This window comes from Lactuca virosa, chromosome 2 (assembly GCF_052849685.1).
Source record: "Lactuca virosa cultivar CGN04683 chromosome 2, Lactuca_virosa_CGN04683_v6, whole genome shotgun sequence".
NCBI lineage: Eukaryota > Viridiplantae > Streptophyta > Magnoliopsida > Asterales > Asteraceae > Lactuca > Lactuca virosa.
The window spans coordinates 133,676,205-133,689,388 of record NC_136427.1 but is presented as its reverse complement, the minus strand read 5'-3'; the positions used below and the strand labels follow the sequence as shown (position 1 = coordinate 133,689,388).

General features: G+C 35.6%; 1 long non-coding RNA gene across 1 annotated transcript; it reads left to right on the top strand.

Moving 5' to 3' along the window:
• Positions 1 to 3,524: 3,524 nt before the first annotated feature.
• On the top strand, positions 3,525 to 7,124 carry LOC145159505 (uncharacterized). The gene is made up of 3 exons (XR_013737752.1): positions 3,525 to 3,992; positions 6,038 to 6,933; positions 7,024 to 7,124. It is a non-coding gene; the product is annotated as an uncharacterized LOC145159505 (long non-coding RNA).
• Positions 7,125 to 13,184: the final 6,060 nt, after the last annotated feature.

Sequence of the window (13,184 nt, the reverse complement as noted above, 5' to 3'; positions counted from 1 at the left end):
GTGTAAAGTTTCCATCTTTACACTCAAGCATGACTAGAAGGAGCTCAAAAGCTCACAAAGGGCTAAATGAAAGACTTAATGAATGCATGAAGCCCTTAAACCAATAAACTTGGCACCTTTATGCCAAAAGAGATCATGATGATCATAGATCAGAAAGAACAAACCCTTGGGACTTCTACTTCCTCAACAACCACCCATCCATGGCTAAAAGCATACAATCTAACCCAAGAAGAGATCTAAGAAAATAATAAGCAAGGTTAGAACTTTATACCCGAAATGTGCTAGAAATGGAGCAGACCCAAACACACCCACAATGAAATCATAACACTCAAGCATGCTCTAGGGTTTCGATATTAGGGTTAGGGCTATGGAGGATAGGAATGAGGCCAACACCTGGGACTTAGGGTGTTTAAATAGGTTGCAAAACCCTAAAATTAGGGTTTCTCAATCAGCGTCCAACTCGACGAGTTCCCTTCACCAACTCAACGAGTTGGTCCATAAAAACGCGCGACCCAAAAGCCTCCAACTCGTCGAGTTTCCCACCATCAACTCGGCGAGTTGGTCCCTAGGAAAGGGGATTTATTTCCACAATTAGCCTTCTAGATTCCGGGTGTTACAAAGAGGCCAAATACATACTTGGAATAAGAATTTACAGAGATAGGTAGAAACGATTGATCGGATTGAGCCAAAGTACTTATTTGGATAAGATATTGAAAAGGTTCAATATAGAAAACTCCAATAAAGGGGACTTACACATGTATCATACTGTTAAATTGAGCAAGACTCAATGTCCCATTAGTGATAAGGAAATAGATATTAGGGGTGTTCATGGTCCGGTTTTTTCGGTTTTTAGGTCAAACCGAAGCCAAACCGTTAGTAACGGTTTTTGTCAAGCAAAAACCGAAGCCGATCCGTTGCAATTTTAAAACTGAACCAAACCAAACCGTTACTAACGGTTGGCTCCGGTTTGGTTTCACGGTTTGGGCTTTTTAGGCCCATTTTAGTCGAGTCCATTAAACTAATTTAGTAAAAAAAACTGCACTATTAAAGCCAGTAAAACAGCAAAAATTCTGCAAAATATTGTTAAAAAAACTACAATATTAAAGGTGTCAAAACAGCAAAAAAAACTGCCAAAACAACAAAAGAAACTGCCAAAAAAATAAATAAAAAGCAGTTAATGAAAACATAATATTGTATCATTAGAGCTCGCATTATCCACAATGAAAGGGAAAAACGAACTTGTTCGACCAGAAGTGAAGAACAATGAAAGGGAAAGGAATTTGAGCTTCTGAGTTTGAGACTTTACGTCTTTTGCGATTAGGGTAAGAGAAACACCTCCTGGACTGGACTTGGGATTGGGCTTCACAAAATAAATTAGGATTGGGCTGCGATAATTAAATGTTTTGGGTTTTAAATTTTATTATTTATATATAAAAATTAATATATAATACAACAAAATACAATTATATATATAAAACAATATTAATATATATATATACAAACCCTACGGTCCAGTCCGATTTTTATACGGTTTGAAATCTTAAAACCGTAAGCCAAACCGTTCACTACGGTTTGAAAAGTTTAAAACCGCAAGCCGAACCGTAAAGAAAAATACAAACCGTAAAACCAAACTGATGACCGGTTTGGCCGGTTTCACGGTTTCGAACCGAACCGCGAACACCCCTAATAGATATGATGAGTCAAGTCTCATATGCTTTAGGTATTGGATCGATCATGTATGCTATGACCTGTACTCGACTTGATGTAACCTTTTCCTTGAGCATGGTTAGAAGATATTAGGGAAACCCTGGTATGGCTCAATGGACAACAATGAAGAATATACTTAAGTATTTATCAAAGACGAAAGATATGATTTTAGTCTTTGGTGGCAAAGATGAACTTAAAGTGAGTGGATATAGTTAAACTAGGTTTCAATCAGATTGATAAAATTCTTATTCGCAATATGGTTGGGTGATCCTTTTGAATATTGGAGTGGTTACTTGTAAAAGTTCCAAGCAATAGACAATGGCGGATTCTACTTGTGAATCAGAGTATATCACATTAAGCGAGACAGTTGTAACAATTGGTAAAAATAGGTCGTTATTTAGCGGTCAAACCACCGCGAACCTCTATGAATTAAAGACCAATTGTATGTAATTTTATGTTTATAATGTATATTAAATATATTATACTCATAATTACTTCCAACGTCTCAAATCGCTCAAAAAAACATCTATCGTTAAGGATCGAATCGAAAATCACAAAAATTAATAACAATTGTGACGCTAAAAATAAATTTTTTCATCGAGTATACCTAGGACTAATTTATGATCAAATTAGATAAATTATACACTCGGGACTTCATAGATACAAAGAACGTCAAAAACAAAGTTTGTATGCAGAAGTTACGTCCATTTTAAGAAAACAAATTAATGTTATACTAATTTTCTTAATAAACGAAAACCGAATTGATCTGTTGAGATACTTGCACACCTCATATGAAAATTCTGAGAATGTTTTTGAACTCATCTATAGGTCTAATATTTTATTTCATAATCACAATATTTTTCACCTGTAAATTATTCAAAGTGGCAAAAACTGTCGAATCGAAACCAATTAATCACAAAACTTTAAACGGATTTTCCCGATGTTCAACATATCGGATTTAGTATCCATCTCAGTTTTTGGAATCCTTGAACCTGAGACTATCATTGGCCAGTCTCATAAAAATTATTTGATATCAAAATCTATGACACACAAATCGAGAATGCTAGAAAGTGACATTTTTAATACCACATGTGTGACATCATAAATTGTACATAAGTGCTTGCTTTAAGTAAGTAAATTAGCCATTTACTTATGTGTATTATTTCTCAGATGTTACTATCATCTCTCTCTCAAAATATCAGTTATTATACAAATGCCCAAAGTGTGTACATCTAAGTTAGGAGAGTCTTCCAAGCAATCCTTAAATCACTCCGATGCTCCTGTACAATGCTTGAATCAGATTTATTTGTGAAGGAAAGGATCATCAATAAATCCTAAACACCTCCTCACTTCCTGCTTCTTTTTCGATCGCTACCAAGAACCACCAGAGGTGGAACTGTTTTTCCGGCGAGACCAAGAAGGGTAGCAACCCCCGTTTTCTTTCTTCTTATCCTGTCAATCGAAGCAACCACAAACGCCCCTGCAATTGTTGTGATGATCTGCTCCTTCTTTTTCTCTTTTTTCTTCAGATTTGATCAAGAAAACCTCCACGTGGAGATTTTCGGCAGTCAAGAGGGAAACAGCCCCCTTTCGCACCTTCCCCTTACCTGCGTTGTTGCCGCTGCTCGTTTTCTTCCATCGGACTAGCTCTCGCATCCCTTTCCTGCGGAACCCACTGCCGAAAAACAAAAGAGAAGCAACCGAGAAGCTGATTAAGCATCCCCTTGCTACACCTACTGAGATCGACAACAACTTCGTTGTTGCCGTCCTTTTCCCTTCTCCAGTCAAACCAAGCACGTTGGTGCTCACCTCCCCCCCCCCCTCCCCCCCCCCCCCCCTTCTTTGAGAATGATCTGCCACAACCGAGTCACCTGTTGCTGCTTTAGATTTCTTCCTTCTTCTAATCGATCAAACACTGAAGGTGCTTCCCATTTTTTTGCTTCCATTCTTTTCTTTTCTCGATCAGGAAAAGGAAAAAAAACAAAGCCCAATCCCCCGTTTGCTTGAACCATATAAACAAATCAGCCCCTCCATTGTATAAATTATTCCGAAACAACCCTCCATTTGATAAGTTATTAATAAACAACCCTTTCATTGGTTTTGTTGACCAAAACTGTCCCTATTGATTCTAAAAATTGAGCACAACAGTCTCATTATTCTAACTTGTTACAAAATAGTCACAGGAGTGTTACAAAATTCAAGAGTTGTTGTAAATTGCGGTTTCTCACGACAAGCTTCACAAAAACGAACCAAACTCGAACTTAAATTGAAATCACGCATCGAGAGTGAGTCTTTATCACCCAATTTTAAGCTTTTATGACTTTTGGGGGAAGATACATACTTGTTTTGTTACAATGAGAGTTTGATGCTATTATGCTCATTTCAATGCTATGATTATATGATTAAGTTCTTGACATGTTATTTGGGTCATTTTGGGTTACACATACTTAATATTTATGTTAAAATGAAAATAAACATGTTAGGATTCATAAACAAAGTTTAAGACATATTATGTGTATAATAAGTCAAAATATGTTAATAAGTAAGTGGTTAGTTAAATAACAAGCCTAAAAATATCCGCATGCGAAAAATATCCGCATGCTTCTTTTATGAAATTTTTATGCAATATGATATATTTTACATATCCATATATGTTTAGACATGAAATTGCTTTTAAACATATGTTTGACACAAAATGATAATGTAGAATGATTATTTAGGTTTATTATGGAAAATAAACAAATAAATGCTTTTGGTTAAATGAAATGTGGTCTAGAGTATAAATGCATGAATATATGACAAAAATATTTTTTTTATGTATTTTTATAAACGATTTGTATAAAAATGGTGAAAACATGATTTTTATTTAAAGAGTTATGATTTAATATAAAAATTAATTTTATATAAAGAATTTCCATGAATGTCTTATTTGGGTTTTTTAAATAAAATAATGACCAATTATATTAATAAGAATTTTTATATAAAAATGGAACATTATACGTTCTTAACACTTGTTATATATATATATATATATATATATATATATATATATATATATATATATATATATATATATATATATATATATGACCTAAGGACACTATTTCATGAAATAAATAGTATTTAACGACATTTAAAACAAAATATAGTAGAAATTAGTTATCATGGTTTTTGGTTAGTAAGTGGCTGTTTGTATATTTCTTTTTTTTGAACTATGTGATTTTGGTGATTTTACATTGGTTGAAATATGGGTTTATTCGTAGAAGTGAGTTATTAGGGTTTTCAGTTAATAATTGCTTTGTTTGTATATTTGAGTTTTTAAGCTATGTGATTTGGTTGATTTCACATTGGTTGGAATATGAATTTATTCAAAACGTAGCTATTCGCTGTCCAAATTTTGATACAAATTCATTTTAAAGCTTAAAAACTCTAAGTATAGAAATCTTAATAACTTAAGTTTTAAAGATTGATATTCTTTCTTTAATATTTTGAATTAGTTAGTCAATAAAACTATCATAGGAGTTTGAGACTAAAATATGTGCACAAAATCATAGACTTGATAAATATGGAACTTTTTAGTCAGAAATACTCCATTCACCAAACATAAACTTAATATCAACCCTCTGTGCTATAACTGTTAATCCATGAGGAACTTGGAACTATTGGTATAGATCTATGCGGTTGGTATAGATCTGTATGGGTCGACAATCCCGCATGTGGTTGCTAGCTACAACTACCGTCTGACGAGACAAAATGGGCGTAATTTTTCTTTCTTTTATTACTACACGACATTGATGATGCGCTAGTGATATTTAAGGCACCTTCATTCATAGTGCTCTACATAGGCTTTCTCATTTAGTAGTGCTGGTTATAGGCTCACATTAGAACCCATAAATTCATTCTAGAATATGCAGGAATAAAATAGAATGATTTATTTAAACGGTTAAATGTCAAATATTGATTTATTTGAACAAATAAATCTTTAACTCAACACGACATTTTATCGAAGTATAACTTAGGTTAATAAGTTATGTAGATAAACGAAACTCTTGTACTTGTATAGTTTTACAAGGGTATAACATGTTACACTTACGTTTTTATAATTCATTAGTCTAAACACTCTTGATTATAAAAACACTTGGATTCAAAGCTATAGGCAGAAGTATTTTTACTTGTATGTATTTTACAAGGGTCAACATGTTGCATTTTTATACTTTTATATTTCATGAGTCTAAACACACTTTTGATTATAAAAACATACATAGGCAAAAGCTATAAAGCTCAACAACATTATTATTGACGTATTGTTTTCGAATGTATGTATCTTCAGGAACAAAAGAGCTGGAAGACACACCCTATGTATCATGGAATAATACATTTCTTGTTTAAATGGTTGGCCGATCTGTTAGGCCTTTTTGTTTAAATATGACTTACGTGTGTATAACTTGTTCTAGTATCTATCGTATGTTAGATTGACGACAATGTGATTTGTAACACCCCCTCTGGCACGTATCACAATATTGTCCGGTTTGGGCTCCCGGCGTGAAAACTTCCCAGGGGGGTCACCCATCCCTGGATTGCTCTCGCCCCGGCACCCTTAACTGCAGAGTTCTTATGGGATCTGTTGCCTTCACGACTTTAAAACGCGTTGTGATAAGGAAGGTATCCACACCCCTTATAATGAAATGTTTCGTTCTCCTTCCAAGCCGATGTAGGATCAGGTGCAACCCACCTCCACCCTCATTATAAGGTTCGATGTCCCCGTCGAACACATCGACCCGTGCCCCAGCTCTGATACCATTTGTAACACCCCCCTCCGGCACGTATCACAATATTGTCCGCTTTGGGCTCCTGGCGTGAAAACTTCCCAGGGGGTCACCCATCCCTGGATTGCTCTCGCCCGGGCACGCTTAACTGCAAAGTTCTTATGAGATCTACTGCCCTAACGGCTTTAAAACGCGTTGTGATAAGGAAGGTATCCACACCCCTTATAATGAAATGTTTCGTTCTCCTTCCAAGGTGTGGGGTATTAACAATACATTTGGTTTACGGGGCTAATATACATTCAAATGGTTTTATATAAAATAAAAACATTAAATAGGAATATATCCCTCTCTCTTCATCTTTATCTCTCACTTCATCTTCTTCATTCCTCCATAATACTCTCAAGAACAAGTTCAAGTCTTTCAAAGACCCATCCCTCCAAGTTGGTTCCTAGGATTTTTGGTAAGCATTCCTTGTTAATCTAGTGTTCCTATACACATTCATACTAGTTTTGTTACATTTACACACATTTATATGTGTTATTATCCATAGGGTAATACCATCTTCAAGTGTTCTTCAACCATCTTCAAGTGTTCTAAGCTTGAGGATCTTCATCTTCATCTCTTTATCCACTAAGAAATCCACTCAAGGTGTGTTCATACCACTTCATTTTCATGTTTTTCCAAGTTTTTACCGGGGGGGGGGGGGGGGGGGGGGGAATACAAGTAAACAAATCTTATTTGGATGATCTAAAGGCTTTGCAAACTAAAAATACAAGTTATGTCATTAAAACATATCTAAGCTTAAAAATCAGCTTTCTATAGAAAAGTTGTGGTCTGTTCACTAACTGTTTTGCCCTACTTCAACTTCATATATTTCAAAACTGTTCAACATGCAAATATTTCAGGTCTATCTCTTTTTAAGGACTACTTGCACGCGTTCATACGATGTTTCTACAATTTATCGTGATTTTTACAAAACTGTCTATCATTTCAGAACATTTTCGGACCAGTCTGCAAAAATGAACGTTTTCACTCTAGTTAGGAACCACTTAAGGTCAGGGAAAAATATTATGGACAAAGTAGACTCATTTTATAAGCTCTGAGAGTTTACGGATCCAAGTTTTGACTTACGATGAGTTTTCTATAATTTTTCTAAAAATAGGGACAGAAAAGTCAAAAACTCGAAATTGTCCTCATCATACTAAATGTTTTATACTTGTGTTTAGATTTAAGTTTATGTGTTATAATCTTTTAAAACATCTAGACATGATAACTTACATGTGTTTATATATTTGATTATATAGATGGACTTACCAAAACATTCATAATAAACTATAATTGGTATAGTTTGGAAGTCACAAACCACACTTTTCAAAGATACATATAATTATTTAAAGGTATAATTATCTTAGTTTGCGAGTAAAAGGGGAGTCATAGTTCATGTAAATCTGTTAATGCTCTTGTGAGACTTTCCTTCACCATACCTACCTAGCGTACACCTTAAGTCCTGCGTTATAACCAGAGTCTCTTGGAAGGAGAGCGAGACCGTTGTGTATAGATCTATACGGGATTGACAACCCCACACCTCAGCTGTTCGCTACAGTTAGACCGACAAGTCTAGGGTAACAAAAGTCTACCAACTCTGACGCCTGAAGAACGTCGTTCAGGCATAACAGTCATATCAAACATGGTTATAAGAACTCACATAGAGATTAGCGAAACTATTTGGTTTACGAGAAGCTTACACTTCATTAGTTTTATTGAAAGAAATGAAACTATATACTATTTTCTATACGATATTCACTTCTATCGTGGTCTTAGGGTTTAAGACCACAGTTCACCTTTAAGAAAATACTGCATTTTTCTGGAAATATACATTATTACTTTACAAGGAAAATATACAAAGGAATTACTTTCAATTTCAGATCATATTAAAGAAAATATCGGGTTTTCTGGAAATATACGTTATTACTTTACAAGGAAAAGATACAAAGGAATTACTTACAACTTCAGTGCATATTAAAGAAAATATCGGATTTTTTAGAAATATACGAAACCATCTTTCGCGAAACAGTTACGAACCTTTTTTATGCAAAAATGCTTATGAACTCACCAACTTAATTGTTGACACTTTTCAAAATCATTTGTATTCTCAGGAAACCAGTAGACATGTACTCAACCCTTCTTGAGGGTCGGCGTCGTCACCTCATATTTTTCTTACTTTTCAGTTATTTGTATTCAACTTTTGAACAACTGAGTTTTGTAAACAATGTAAACTTGTATCATCAATGTATGAATGTTTGGGTTGCTATGTTTCATTACTATTCAATTGTTATGATACTGTACATGAAGTCACTCCATCCGTCCCCAAACGTTTCCGCCGTTCTAGTTTGGGGGTGTGACATGATTCTTCATACCAGATTTTTGGAAGAATGTACTGTTTGTATTATTCAACATATGTTGTTTAACTATGATCCAAGGTTTACGTCGCAACACCAGCGTTTCCGCCGACGGTCGAAGTGTGACAACAACGGAGGAATCAATGTGTTTAAAAAAAGTTTATTGGAGATCTTGGAGTTGTTCCTTTGATCCAAGAACCAATAGACATTATTTGTGACAATGAAGGTGTGGTTATTTTGACCAAAGAACCAAAGGATCATGGTAGTGTTGGATTAGTGTCTAAGTCCATAACAATAATTGGTATGTACTTGACCCGAGAGTAGCATGGTCGATTTGGGTTGCATGGCATCAGAACAATTTGGATAGACTTTTGTGAGAAGAGGATATTTATGATTTATTAATATATTATAAGTTCTAATATATTAATATGAAATCATATTATTTAATTAGTATTGATCAAGAATTAGTTTGGAATTAATTTTGTGATCAAAAGAGACTAATTAAGTAAATGGGGATTGATTTGGTAAATCATTCATTCTTATAAAGTGGGCTTATGATCCATAGTTCTTCATGTTGGGCTAAACCCATGTAGTGACCCATGGATACTCCATGGAGGTTAAAACCCATGGATCATGAGGAATGTGGAAAGTCATGAGTTACATGGTGTAACCCTAATGTGCACACTATATAAGAAGCCTCATAGCTCATGAAATGGCACCCTTTAAAGGGACAATAAGTGAGGGCTAGCCGATTTGTGAAGCAAGTGTTCTTCTCTCAAGTTATTCCAATTGTTGGTGGTGTTGTGTGATTCCATTTGAGGTGCAACGCTTGGGGCACTAAGTTCTTAAAGGTCCAAGGCTTCCAACTACAACAAAAGGTATGTTTTCTAACTTCTTTTATTACCCAAGTATCAAAGTTTTGTATGCTAGTTAGGGTAATACCTTGGAAAGTTCAAGTTTGCATGTATAATAGAGAAAACATAGATCCAAGGTATTTAGGGTTTCATGCACACCTTAGGATTGTTAGAATGCTAAAAAACCCAACAGTGGTATCAGAGCCTAGGGTTGTTTTCAATTATACTTGATGCTACTTGCTTGGAAATGCTTTAAAAATCGATTTTCTGCTGTTCTGGACAGTGGACTCGGCGAGTCCACTGGGGGACTCGCCGAGTCCAAGCACAAATTCATCCAACTCGCCGAGTTGGGTCATACACTCGACGAGTTGGTGCCTCAGAATGTAGTTTTTCAATTTTTTTGGCTGGAATCTGTTTTTGATGTGGTAATGATCATGCTTATCCAATTTATAAGATAATTGTCAAAGTTTCATGTTTTGTATTAGTTTATATGATTAGGCTAATTACATGAAATTTGTTTGATGTGAATTGTCTTGTTCTTATGAGTTTAATTTAGATCATAGACAAATTGTTTGATTTTATTGTTAGAATTTTTGATCTAAATGATTTTGATGAATTCCATAACCTGTCCTCAAGTTATGGAAAATGAAAAGTTTTTCTTTTAAAGAGATCATTAAACTTATAGGTTATGAACTTGAAGAGTCTTTTTCCATAAATGTTTTTATGAACTCCATAACTTTTCCTCAAGTTATGGATTTTCAAGAGTCTTTTCATTAAAACCTATATTAAACTCCTAAGTTATGGATTCCAAAAGTTTTTTTGAATAGTTCAAAACTTGCCCTCAAGTTTTGGAATTTGTAAATGTAAAAGTCTAATTTTTGAAACATTTAATTCCAAACCCTAGAATTTTAAAGTTTAAAATTCTACCCTTATACTGTTATAATATTATTGGTTTAATATTTATATATACGTATAAGAACAAAGTCAGTCTTACCGTTAGTATGCCTCATTCACGAAGCCGGTCTATAAGGGGGGTATAAGGTTACTGCCTATAAAATGGCAGTTTAATGGGTGTCCACTCTCACCCACCACCTCCTTGACTGGTGGAGGGTCGTTAGCCGAATGGGTTTGACAGGATGTTTAATTCTCCCTTCATTAAAAGTATAATGATAAATATAAAGTAACTAAACACTTATAAATTCCCAAATCTTAGTTACTTAGGAAAAATGTGAATATGGTGCGAACCCATGAAATTGCACTTTGCACATTTTTAAGTCGTTAGTGGAGTGTGTGGGAAAGGGTAGCTTGATGTTAATCATAGATCAATGGAGCGTGTGTTGTTAACCGGCACATTGATTAGGTGGTTGTAACATTGGGTGTACCAAGCTAATTTGCATGGTTATTCACACATTGTTTGTGATCCTCGGCATCCCAGTCACAAACTTGAAGGGAACAATCGAGATTTAAACATGCCATTTGAAAGTTTCAATGAATCTCAAAGGATCTAGGAATTTCAATTCACTTAAAACCTAAAATTCTTTTTCGTTTTTCGTGATGGAAATTGGTAAATCGTCATTTACCTACCTTCAAATATTTTGCAATTGGATTACGGCATCCCTCTTCCAAATTGTTAAATATTGTGTTGGGTCCTAGCCTTAATATTTCATTTGGGTGTTATATTAAGGACTTAAATCAACTAACTTGAATTTCTCCCATTGTAGATGTCTAGTTCAGACAACTATGGTCTTCCCAAATCTTTTGGAATAATCTTTCCTCTTGAAGATGATGTCCCGCGGTTGGATCGTGGAAGTCATACTTCACTTCCTCTACCTCCTCCAATAATTCTCCCTAACCCACAAGTTCAAAGACTTGAAAAAAATTCAAGGTCACTCAAGCCCTACTTGTAATAAAACATCAAGATAGAAGGCCTGTGCGTACTCACGTCTTGGAGATAAAGTCACATGTTGACAGGCTGAGAGTATTGGGTGTCATTGTCTCGAGGAAGTTGGCGGTTGACTGGGTTCTTCATTCACTTCCTAAGTCATATAGTGAGTTCATTAAGGACTACTATGGGACAGACCACGACATGACCCTTATTGATCTTATCTATTTGCTTGTTGCTGCTGAATTAGCAATGATGTGGCGCACTGGAAAAGCACATTTGATGGGAAGATCTACTCTCCAAACTTCCATGGACATTGACAATGGAAACATTAGAAGTCCAGAAAAGATTTCTATTTCCAAGGGAAAGAGAAAGGCTAAGTCTGAGATTGTCCCGTGTACCATTCCCAAAGAGTCTATGATGAGAATCAAGTTCTCTATGATCGTTTAGATTCATAACAGATTTAGTCAAACACAGTAAAAGTAAAGAACACACGATGAGTCAAACAAGAGCCGAATGATTAATATGCTCCACCTCAGAAGAGCTCGATAAAGAACTTCGACTGTAGAGGTGTGCTAGGGTTACAATTCAATAAAGGAATAAATAATTATCAAGCGTTCAGAGAACGATGCATGCATGCATCTTAAATACTAAACCCTAATGACATAAACACGGCTGGACAGGCCCAAACTGTGATAACAATGGACCGTAGTAACAGGCCCAATGACGCAACTCTTAGACCCAACAATCTCCCCCTTTGCGTCAATTGAGGCGAGAGATCATTTTGGTTGAGTGAGAGTAGATTTCTTCACAGTCTTGAATAGCTTCGGTATGATGGCAGGAAGAGTTTGGCGGAAGTCAATATACCACCGAAGCATATCCAAATTTTTTTTCTTATCAGCTTCACTATTTAGCTTACACCTGTGAGTGATGTCAAGAATGTGCTCCAGACAAGAAGTGGAGAACAGGTGTTTATCATCAAGAGCGAGCAAGCACTTTTGGCCTTCGGCTCTGGTGAACATGACTGTGTGATACTTCGAGTCAATCCTTCCCATCTGCATCTTGTTAACATCGTTTGCCTTCCTAATTGGTTTGATTGTAGGATTCTTCCTTAAGGCAGAGGCGATCTCTTGATCCATCTTGACAACCTCATGAATGCAAGAAACTAACATTCGCTTGATGTGATCGATGATAGGCTCGTACTGCTGTTGATTAGTTAGCAAAATGTTGTTCAAGAGGATCCAGTCGTGTGGGTTCAAGTTCGGCAGCTCAGTAAGAGAAATCATATGAACCGAGTTGTCAGAGCCTCGGGTCACTTTGAACTTTACATTTATAAAATTTCCCGCTGGAGTTGGTTTCAATACCTTGACTGTTGTGATCTTTTGTGCGCTCCAGGTCAAGTATTGTGGTTGAGAGAATGCGAGATAGTATTCAATTAATTCTCGATCAACCTTCGGGTCAGGAGAAGGAACAGTAGCGATTGGCTCAAAGCAATGAAACACAAATGCATTTCGGGTGATAGGCATGTCGAACTGAGAGTCTTTTGAATTGTCACGATCAAACGAGATGACCGGTT